General features: G+C 47.9%; 1 pseudogene across 1 annotated transcript; it reads right to left on the bottom strand.

Moving 5' to 3' along the window:
• Positions 1-1,135: 1,135 nt before the first annotated feature.
• On the bottom strand, positions 1,136-11,254 carry LOC308465108 (cortexin-3 pseudogene; annotated as a pseudogene). Its single transcript, XR_013991545.1, has 2 exons — positions 10,250-11,254; positions 1,136-4,165 (listed from the first exon to the last, which is right to left on the bottom strand). The product of XR_013991545.1 is annotated as a cortexin-3 pseudogene (transcript).
• Positions 11,255-12,054: the final 800 nt, after the last annotated feature.

Raw genomic sequence — 12,054 nt, forward strand, 5'->3', positions numbered from 1 at the left:
AATGTGGCCCCCGGGCTGAATAAAACTGCCCTGTGATATTTCCCCCCCAAATCAGATGGGCACTGTTTATATAAGACTGGTGGGTTACTGTTCCCTGCGGAAAGCCATCTAATTAGACTTTAATTTGATTTTGACCTGTCTTTGGGAGGTAATTTAATTATTGTTTTATTTTATACTAATGTTATATATTTGATGTTAGCCGACCGGCTGGGGAGGGCGGGATATAAATAAAATTTTATTATTATTATTATTATTATTATTATTATTATAGCCTGCTGGATCAGGCCAATCAATGGCCCATTCGATCCCGCATCCCCTTTCCACAGTGCCTGCGAATTTGAGGATTTGAGCATGAGATTTGAGCACTAGAGCAACTTCTCCCCTCCTGGTATTCAGAAGCATCGCCTTCTCCTCCATGAATTCGTCTCACCCTCTTCCAAAGCCGTCTCAGTTTGTGGCCATCACTGACTCCTGTGGCAAGGAGTTCCACAGTTTAACTGTGCAAAGCAGCAAGCGCCTCTTCTCTAGGCCAGTCTCCCCCAGCCCACGGCACCCTCCCCACCCAAAGGTGCTAATTTATCCCCGCAGTGGAGAATTTATGGGTAGCTACGACTGCTTTGAAGTTCAGGGAAAGAGACCCAAAAGCGCTTGGGTTGCGGGTCAGCAGCATCGCATTTAATCGAATATATACCGTATTTTTTGCTCTATAAGACTCACTTTTCCCCTCCTAAAAAGTAAGGGGAAATGTGTGTGCGTCTTATGGAGCGAATGCAGGCTGTGCAGCTATCCCAGAAGCCAGAACAGCAAGAGGGATTGCTGCTTTCACTGCGCAGTGATCCCTCTTGCTGTTCTGGCTTCTGAGATTCAGAATTTTTTTTCTTCTTGTTTTCCTCCTCCAAAAACTAGGTGCGTCTTGTGGTCTGGTGCGTCTTATAGAGCAAAAAATACGGTATATATAATGCCCCGGCACCAGCTCCACCTGCTGTTATCTTGGGCTTCTGCTCAGTGGTGATCTGGAGAGTGTAAGCTCTGCGGGGCAGAGACCATTCTCCCCCAAGACTGCCATTCTGTAAAGCATCTCCATTGCTGCTGCTGTGGCCACATCAATTTTTTAAAAAAGGACAAGACACCAACGCTCTTCAGATCTGTTCATTCCCAGAGTACATTTCTGTCACAAGCCACCCCCGTCTTCTGGTCTTACTTAACAATAATTTCTGCATGGCATGGCAGCTATTATTTGCCACGCTCCTCCAAAGCTTAAATACGTGCTGATCGGATCATTCCCTCATTCGACTCTCGCATAATGATCCATCAAAGACATTTCGGGATCTCTAGAAGTCTCGTTCTTCTGGCTGCGGTGTTGCCCTCTAGTAGAAGTTCTGGTCTGGTGCAGTTTGGTTGACGACTGGGAAAATTCCTCTTTCCACAGACTCCCCCTTTTCCTGCGGCATCGCTGTCAGAGGTAAGTAGGGGCATTATTTTAAGAACATCGGATTGTAGCTGGATCTGGCCCACCTGGTCCAGCATCCTCTTCCCATTTTGGAATCAAGATAGACTGCCACTGGACCTGGAGGTTCCATAAGGATATCAGAAGAAACCATGTCCTGTGATCAGACCGGTGGTCCATTTTATTCCAGCATCCTATTCTCATGTGGGAAACACGCAAGCAGCATTTAAGCAGCAGAGCAACACTCTTCTGCGATTTTCAAAAGCTTTTGTGTCTGAGCACGGCCATCATACCTAGTAGCCACTGGTAGCCTTTACTTCCATGAGTTTGTCTTTTAAATCCATCCATTGTGGTGGCAGGGAGTTCCATAGTTCCACCCTGCGCTGTGTGAAGAAGTAATTTCTGTTACCTGTTCTGAACCTTCGTACATCAATGCATTATACATAGGGCTGCCTCTGAAGACGGTTCGGAAACTTCAACTGGTGCCGAATTCAGCAGCCAAGTTGCTCACGGGGGCCAGACAGTTTGAGCATATTGCACCGATCCTGGCCTCACTAGCTGCCAATTAGTTCCCATGCCCAATTCTGGGGTTGACCCATAAAGCAGGGGTCAGCAACCTTTTTCAGCAGGGGGCCGGCCCACTGTCCCTCAGACCTTGTGGGGGGCCGGACTATATTTTGAAAAAATGAAGAATAATGAATTCCTATGCCCCACAAATAACCCAGAGATGCATTTTAAATAAAAGCACACATTCTACTCAGGTAAAAACACACTGATTCCCAGACTGTCTGCTGGCCGGATTGAGAAGGCGATTGGGCCGGATCCGGCCCCCGGGCCTTAGTTTGCCTACCCATGCCATAAAGCCTTAAATAGCTGAGGACCGCTGTTCCTCAAGGAATGCCTCTCCCCATATGAATCAACCCAGACCCTGTGATCAGTGCCTCTTTCAATAGAGGTCCGCAGGGTGGCAACACGAGAACAGGGCCTTTTTTGCAGTGGCTCCCCATCTGTGGAAGGCTCTCCCCAAGGAGGTTCGGCTGGCTTCTTCCATATATATCCTTAGGCGCCAGCCAAAAACGTTCCTTTTTAAGCAGGCCCTTGGCTGACTGACATCCGACGCCCTTTTAAATGTGCTGTGGATTTTTGGTGTCTTTTTGTTCTAATTTGTATTATGCATTTTGCGTTTTTTATATTGCGGTTTTATGTTGTGAGACCTACGGTTGGAAGGCGGCATACAGATTTAATAAAGAATGAAAATAATAGCTGCACGTCGAGTTCAGGAGCTCCTGTTTGCAGAGTCAAACCAAAAAGCCCAACTATTCCTGCATCCTGTTGTCACGATGGCCAACCAGACCCCTCTTCTGGGAAGGCGTCGATCAGGATCCGAACACGGGAGCGCTCTCCTCGCTTGCAAGTCCCAGAAACTGGTGTTCAGAGACTGGCAGTAGCCCAGAGCTGTGACTACTGGTAGCTGCTAAGTCATGGAGGGATAAGGCTAATTCCTTATCCTTATTCCTGTCTCTCTTGGGAACGAATTATCCCTGCTCTGTGTGAAAAAGTCTTTGCTTTCGCCTGCCTTGAATGTTCCAGTGTCAGCTTTGTTCTCGCTGCCTCAGGACCAAGCGGGCGGCTGAGAGACTTTGTGGTCCCCAGGGAAAGATCCCCATAGGTGCCAGGTCTCACAAGAGGCGCCGCTTGATTCCTGACCTTTGAGAGACCGCTCCTCCTCTGGATGAACGTGCCCAGTTCTCTTTAAAAGCCACCAACAGCCCAGGAGTCATTACGGTCTTCATGAGGCAGTGAGTTCCGCCGGTTAACACTGCATTTCGCCACCTCTCTGCCCTGGACCAAAAGCACAGTTTGCCGGAAACTCTACAGATGGTGTGAGTTGATCCAAGCCCCACAAATTCCAGGCGCCTCGGGGCCACCTTTCTGACTTCGCAGCTGAGGCTCCCAGACAGTCTTCAAGGGGAAGCCCCACACGAACCTCATTGCAGCAATCGAAAACTGCACGACTCGCTGTGGCCAGGTTATCTCGAATCCAGGAACGGCTGATGTTGGGGAAAAAGGCACTGCGCTATTTAGGGTTTGTGGCGTGGTTTTGGTTTTAGTTCTACTCTTCCCCCTTTGTTTTTGGTTTAAAGATTAGTGTTGTAGTTTTTTTTTTTTAAAAAAAAGTTTTAAGCTTCTCTTGTTATCATTGCCCAGAGGACATGGTTAATCGGCTACAAACGATGTACATAAATATAAGCCACGGTGGATTGGACCGCGAAGGCGAGAACATTCACCCAGCAGCTGGCATTCAGAGGTAGACTATCCCTGTTTGTGGAGGTTTGACACGACCTACCATGACTTCCGGGAGGAAAGGGGGCAGATTCCAACTTTGGAAGCCCTGCGTATGTCTCTGAAACAGCCTTAAAAAAAAAGTAATGGTCCGTCCATCAGGCCAGCCGGTAATCGAACGTATCTTTCTCCATGTAATCGGTCCATGTGGACGAGGGCATGCTTCGGTAGGGATCCAGCAGGATCCGGAAGCAGCGGACGATCAGGAGCCCCAGGAAGACGAAGAGGAAGAAGACGAAGACGAAGGCTGCTTTCTGCTCCAAGGTCAAGGTGGGGTCTGGACGGACAGCGCTGGCCAGGGCAGGCAAAGTGCCGGCGAGACTATCGGCCATCGTTTCAAAACCTGAGAGCCAAGAGCTCATCGATCCAGGAGATCTACAAGGAGAAAATAGCGGGTTACTAGCCACTCGGGACAGGCAAATTTGCAGGAATGTTTGTTTTTCTGCTTTCCTCTAAGTTCCTCTCTCCTCATTTCCATATCAGTCTGTAGATTTATTTCTTAAAAGAAAGTCCCCGTGAAAATTCACTAGCATTTGGGTGTGAATTTCATCTCTAACACAAACATTTTTGCCAAACAATTTCAAGTGTTCCACTGGAAAACGGCCCCAAATCTTACGCTTGGAACCACTTGCCCTGGAACATTGCTACAATGGGGGAAATTACGTACAATTTGAGATTTTGACAAGGACTGGAACCTGCAGGCACTTTTTATACGATTTGACGTTCCTTCGGGACATATGCAACATAGCCATCATTTGCAAGACAATCCTCATCACAAACCTGGCAAATATGGTAATCAGATATTCTTTACCAGATATACCTGGCAATCAGATATTCTTTATTTGGACTTTTGTTGGTGCTGACCTTTCAAGCTCTAAATGGCCTTGGCCCAGTATACCTGAAGGAGCATCTCCACCCCCATTGTTCTGCCCGGACACTGAGGTCCAGCTCCTTCTGGTGGTTCCCTCATTGCAAGAAGCAAAGCTACAGGGAACCAGGCAGAGGGCCTTCTTGGTGGTGGCACCCGCCTTGTGGAACGCCCTCTCAGCAGATGTCAAGGAAATAAACAACTATCTGACTTTTAGAAGACATCTGAAGGCAGCCCCGTTTAGGGAAGTTTTTAATGTTTGATGTCCTGTTGTGCTTTTAATTCTGTGAGGAGCCGCCCAGAGTGGCTGGGGAAACCCAGCTGGATGAGTGGGGTATAAATATATTATTATTATTATTATTATTATTATTATTATTATTATTATTATTATTCCAGCTCTATGATTCCCTATGAGGGGACGCGGGTGGCGCTGTGGGTTAAACCACAGAGGCTAGGATTTGCCGATCAGAAGGTCGGCGGTTCGAATCCCTGTGACGGGGTGAGCTCCCATTGCTCGGTCCCTGCTCCTGCCAACCTAGCAGTTCGAAAGCACGTCAAAATGCAAGTAGATAAATAGGTACCGCTCTGGCGGGAAGGTAAATGGCGTTTTTGTGCGCTGCTCTGGTTCACCAGAAGCGGCTTAGTCCTGCTGGCCACATGACCCGGAAGCTGTACGCCTGCTCCCTCGGCCAGTAAAGCGAGATGAGCGCCGCAACCCCAGAGTTGGCCATGACTGGACCTAATGGTCAGGGGTCCCTTTACCTTTACCTATTATTATTAATTGTTCCAACTCTATGATCCCCTATGCAGACAATGGGAACACTCTGCGCAATTTCCTCAGCCAAGCGAGTGGTTCAGAGCGACTGTGCTGAAGCCCAAGCGGCAGGACCGAAGCGTCTGCGTCTTCCCGCCACGCACTCCCACTTCCACAACTGGCAGCTTCAAAAAAGCAATTTATAACCCCTTCTCTTTGTTTTAAAAAAAGTTTTTAAAAATCTCCAACTGGCTTTTTGCAATTTCCAGAGCTTGTTCATTTGTTTCCGGAAACGAACTTGCTTTCCGAGACGTTTTGTACCCTTATCGCTGAATGGGAATATAAATATATATGTACCCCATTTACGACAAACTCTCATTTATAAGGCTGATAAAAATCAACAAATCGCTTCGGAAGGCGGCCTGGAACATTGCTCTCGTTTTCTCTGGGTAGAGACTGACTGTGTACCGTTCCGAAATGACTGATGAGGGGAAGGTGGCTGTGTTGAGCCTCCACACCCAGGGGCAGTCTACCTCTGAAGACCAGCTGCCAGGAGGCCAGGATTAGGGACGTTCAAGGCCTCTTTGTGATATGCCGGATGCAGCTTATTGGCAGCAGTCGGAGAAGAGAGAAGGCCTCTCTTGGTCCCATCCAGCAGGATTTACCGTATTTTTCGCCCCATAGGATGCACCGCCCCATAGGACGCACCTAGTTTTTTTTTGGGGGGGGGGAAATAAAGAAAAAATCCGCAGCTCGCCCCGTGCTTCGGGCTGCAGGCTGCTGCCGGCAAGCCTCGTGCGCACCGACCCCTCTCGCTCTCCAGGCTTCAGCGAAAGCCTGCATTCGGCCCATAGGACGCACACACATTTCCCCTTCATTTTTGGAGGGGAAAAAGTGCGTCCTATAGGGCGAAAAATACGGTAGATTTTTTTTTTTACTTTTAAAAAAATATTACAAGAAAAGAAAAAGAAAACCGAAACAAAAATCCATGCATAACATTGTAAACACATTTGTCTACGTGTTTTCCAAAATGCAGACTAGAAAAAAAAGACAGAAGATAAAAGAAAAGGAAAAAGAAAGGAAATACTTTTCATAATAATACCAAATTTATACTTTAAACAGTACCATATATAAATCCTAGTTAAAATATTATAAAAGACCTCCACCGCATTCACCACACGTCTCTTAATTTCTAGTTCACCTTTACTTCTGTTCTTCAGTCAAATCTTTGTATTCTTTATATTCTTTATATTCTTCACAAGGTTAATCTAAGTGCAACCAAACTTTCGTATTTGAGCCCTGTTTGTGTAAGTATTCATTTAAACATTCCCATTGTTTCTGTACCATACTTTTGGGTTTATACCTTATTAAATCCGTCAGTTTTGCTAACTCCAGACACTCACATAATTTACTTAACCATTCCCTTTTTGTTGGAATATTATTTCCTTTCCAGTAACTGGCTACCAATATTCTCGCTGCTGTTGTTGCATATAAAGGTAAAGGGACCCCTAACCATTAGGTCCAGTTGCGGACGACTCTGGGGTTGCGGCGCTCATCTCGCTATATTGGTCGAGGGAGCCGGCATACAGCTTCCCGGTCATGTGGCCAGCAGGACTAAGCCGCTTCTGGCGAACCAGAGCAGCGAACGGAAACGCCGTTTACCTTCCCGCTGGAGCGGTACCTATTTATCTACTTGCACTTTGACGTGCTTTCGAACTGCTAGGCTGGCAGGAGCAGGGACCGAGCAACGGGAGCTCACCCCATCACGGGGATTTGAACCACCGACCTTCTGATCGGCAAGTCCTAGGCCCTGTGGTTTAACCCACAGCGCCACCCGCGTCCCTGTTGTTGCATATAGAAATATGTCAATTTTGTCTTTGGGGATATCCTTACTCAAAATTCCTAATAAGTACGCTTCTGCTCTTTGGTTATATGAAAACTTTATCGATTTTTTAATCTCTTCATGGATCATATCCCAAATTTTTTAAATCTCTGGTGCCAAAAGATTCCGGCGTGATGAAGATGAGCTGTTGGCAAAGGTGTTGGAACCCCAGAATTGTAGCGTCGGAAGGGACCCCACAGATCATCTAGTCCAACCCCCTGCGATGCAAGAATCCTGCCCGCATTTTGTCCCTGGGTGGGCTGAGGAGGTCAATTCGCTGCAGGAACGGGGTCTGTGGAGGGTGCCTTGCCCAACGCCCGCCCCACATTGTATAGAAAACAGGGATCTCGTTTCTCTCCCTCCCTATCTCTGCCTAATAATAATAATAATAATAATAATAATAATAATTTATTATTTATACTCCACCCATCTGGCTGGGTTTCCCCAGGCACTCTGGCGGCTTCCAACTGAATATTAAAAACAATACAGCGTCGGACATTAAAAATTTCCCTAAAGAGGGCCGCCTTCAGTTGTCTTTTAAAAGTAAAATAGTTGTTTATTGCTTTGACATCTGCTGGGAGGGCGTTCCACAGGGCAGGTGCCACCACCAAGAAGGCCCTCTGCCTGATTCCCTGTAACCTCGCTTCTCGCAGGGAGGGAACCGCCACAAGGCCCTCGACGCTGGACCTCAGTGTCTGGGCTGAACGATGGGGGTGGAGACGCTCCTTCCGGTATACCTGGGCCGAGGCCGTTTAGGTCTTGAAAGGTCAGCACCAACACTTTGAATTGTGCTCGGAAACGTACTGGGAGCCAATGGAGGTCTTTCAAGACCGGTGTTATATGGTCTCAGCGGCCGCTCCCAGTCACCAGTCTAGCTGCCGCATTCTGGATTAATTGCAGTTTCCGGGTCACCTTCAAAGGTAGCCCCACATAGAGCGCATTGCAGTAGTCCAAGCGGGAGATAACCAGAGCATGCACCACTCTGGCGAGACAGTCTGCGGGCAGGGAGGGTCTCATCCTGCGTACCAGATGGAGCTGGCAGACAGCTGCCCTGGACACAGAATTGACCTGCGCCTCCATGGACAGCTGTGAGTCCAAAATGACTCCCAGGCTGCGCACCTGGTCCTTCAGGGGGACAGTTACCCCATTCAGGACCAGGGATAGCTAGGTGGATCCTCCAGATTCAGGAGCACTCTACCTCAGACTGCCAGTTTGTTACTGTGGGGGCCAAAGACGGGCAATGGTTTGCCTTGATGTTCTGCCTGGGGGGCTTCCTGGAGAATATTAGACGAGGGGTGTAGAGTTGAGGAACCAGTGGCTCTCCAAAACGCCGCTAGACTCTTTGCTGTATTGCTAATGGTTGCCGAAGATTCGATCTCGTGCCCCAGGAGATTCTGGACGCAGTCCCCAGCAGCAAATCCAGGTCGGCTTCAGAAAAGCTCTTTCCCAAAACCCCGGAGAGCTGCTGCCAGTCCGTGTAAGCAGTACTGATCTAGAGGGATTATTATTATTATTATTAAAGTCAGGCTCAGTACGCTACGGCTTCCTCTGTTGCCTCTGGAAAGGAAATGACGGCCTGTGCCTCTGCCCTTCTACTAAGCCAACCACCTCAAAAACAAGCCCCATTCCAGAGGTCCTTCTGCGTCAAGTTTCCTTGAACGTCTGCAAAATTCGGCTTGCAACCAGATAAACATGGGCCAGATCTGCGGCTGCATTTGTGGATGTCGCAAGACCGCCTCCTGCTGGTGGCCAAAGGAACCACGGCACAACGGCTCTCAGTGTAGCTCAGGGCTGTCCATTGGCGACAGGACCAAATGCCGTATTTAAGGGGGGAGAAAGCGAGTCGCGGTTACACACCTCCCAACTGAACTGGAGGCAAGGGTTTTGAAGGCTCGGCCGGCGTGGTGGCGTCAGCGATGGGGTTTAAAGGAAGGAAGAGTCACTTAAGGTCTCGGGGGTGTCTGTGTGTGGTTCCTGGCTTAAGGAGCATTGAAGCTGAAGTCGTTTAAGAGTGTATTCGTAAAAAAGACCAGATCTTTCTGGATCCTTGCTGGACCAGGCGCTACGGTTGCCACCTGCCCACCAAAGGTAAAATAAATCTTTCCACCCACTCATCCTCCCATTCCTGCCTTCTTTGTCGCATAAACTGATTTTTGTGTGTCAATATATCTATATTGATGCACCTACATTGCTTCACATCAGCCAGAAAGGCAAAACACGTACATTTCTAGCTCTACTTATCAGCAGGTCCAGAGGAACAGACCTAGAATTTATTTCTAAGTTCTGAAATCGTTTGGAGGAGAACCGCCTTGCCCCTGTATTTCACAGTCTCCGGTGTTTGACAAGGTGAGTTCTTTTAAGAATCAAATCTCATCGGGGCGAGGGTTCAACTTTAGTGAATATGAATCGGAAGGGTGGGGTGGGGATAGCTTATCCCCTCCCCTGCAAATAAGGGGTATTTGGCCCTTCTCTCCAAAGCCGGGGGGTTGTCTTGTTCGAACGTAATTTTGGGAGTGTCAAATCAAATGCATTGCATATCAGTTTTTCCGGTTTGTGAAATCGGGAGGGGATGTGTCTCCCTCCCACCCACAAGGGAGGAAAAAACAAACATTTAGAAATACATTTTCAGCACAAAAAGGGTTTGAAATTATTATTTTTTTTAAAAAAAAGAGAGGAAAAGCAAGACTATATTAGCAGGGAAATATAAGCCTGTAAATTAAGTGCCATTATAGATTCTCATTGTTTCTCTGGTGGAGATGAGAAGTGTCTGTGTGTTCAGGCAGCAAAAGCGTGGGTTTTTTCCCCCTGTCTCTCTTACACACACACACACACACACACACACACACACACACACACTTGAACTTACATCCTGCACTCTCTGCAGACCTGGTCTGTGCATATTCACCTGTACCTACCAGTACAAATTCAGTTACCATGCAAAAAAGAAACCCTCACCTGTGTGTCTCAGGTAAGCCAGCCTTCTGGAGTGCTCAGTGGGCAGATGCCTCGGCCCCCGTACCCATTCGCCCGGCTATGAAGATCCGCTTCTTAAACCCCATTCCTGGTTGGATCTGCAAACCAACCGTTGTATTGTCCAGCGGGTTCCTCCTCCTACCTTGTTGATGACTGGAAACATACGGAGGCAGAGCTTGGATGCTGAGGGTGGCTGGATGGGGGAAGAGCTCTTCCCCTTGAGGGGCAAGGGGGTGTACCGCTCAGCCCCACGCAGGATCGGGCCAGGGAGGGGAATTCCGGGAGGCGACAGAATCGCTTTTCTACAGCCTTTCCTAGCCCACACACGCGTGGACAGAGAGATGCTTCAAAGCTGTTGCCGGTGGCAACCGGTTGCTATGGAGATGCCGGAGCAAACTCATTTGCTGCTGGACCAGGGAGGGGCCAGGAAGCTGATGGAGGCTTGGTGGGGGTCTCTATCATTCCATTTCATGTCTGGCTGTTTTGGGGGGTAACCTTGCAGTTGTTGAAATGATATAATGATGGGGGACAGTATCTATCGTTCTGCGTTGCTGAGGTGGAATGATGGGCCAACCCGCCCCCCCCCCAAAGATACAAGGGTTAGGGACACCCCTCTCTTAGAATGAACCAAATCAGCTCATTCAAAGATCAGTCTTGCCGATGTGGTGGACTTGAAACCTGAAGATACGAGTTCAAATCCTCCTCTTTCAGCCTAGCCTATTTGTTTGTTTCTCAGATTTGCAGACCGTCCCTCAGCTGGTAGGCTGAAACCAACCTCACAGGGTTGTTGTAAGAGGAATAAAAATGGGGCGAGTTCCCAAAATTCTTCCCCACTGTGAGCTCCGTGGGGGCAGAATAGGCTGCAACAGAGACGGATAGGAGGGCTGTAGAGAAAGAGGGAAGGAAGGAAGAGCGTTTGGAGAGATAGAAAGTCAGATAAGTCAGATAAGAAAGTCAGAAGTACATCATATGGGAAAGTCTGGTAAGTTAGATAAGCAAGTCATAAGTAAGACAGGAAAGTAGTAAGTGAGATGTTGGATAAGTCTGTGAGATTGGTTCCGTAGGTGTTGTGCAAAACGGGAAACGACAGCAAGAGATCCACGATAATGCTCCAAAATACAAACCTAGCATTTCTCTATTTTTTGCACCAAATAAGTTCATACAATGAAGCAGAGACTCATAGAATTGTAGATTGGGAGTGACCCTAAGGAGCATCTAATCCAACCCTTTGCAATTCAGGAATATGCAGATAAAAGCCAAAAAGGATGGATGGATGACTAGATGGATGGAAAGAATCTACCAAGAGAGAAGCAAGACCATATATATATATCTGAAAAGTGTAAGAAGGCAGAGATGACCAGTCAAAAGGGATGGAACTTGGAGAGGGAGAGGAAGGAGGCTGTGAAGATGGACATTCAAAGAAGCTGAATGTTAGAAAATTCGGGACAGTTGAAAGAAAGTCCTTCACGCAGCACATCAACTGATAGGAAGTGCCTACAGAGGGTGGTGAATACAGCACAAGATATTATGGGCTGTCCCGTGAATTCTCTGGATGAAATAGCGGAAGAACGTTGCCTCAGGAGAGTGAGGAAAATTCTCAGGGATGATTCACACCCTGGCCGGCACTTTCTTGATCTCCTGCCCTCAGGCAGAAGATATGGAAGCTCAGTTAGTCGCACCAACCGGGTAAAGAACAGCTTCTATCCGTGGCCTGTTAGGCTGCTGAATGAAAAGAGAACAACAGGGCAACTGACTTTTGGATTTGGTGAGTGTGCGTCAGTAAACGA

This window comes from Podarcis pityusensis (assembly GCF_964106645.2).
Source record: "Podarcis pityusensis genome assembly, chromosome: 16".
Classification (NCBI taxonomy): domain Eukaryota; kingdom Metazoa; phylum Chordata; class Lepidosauria; order Squamata; family Lacertidae; genus Podarcis; species Podarcis pityusensis.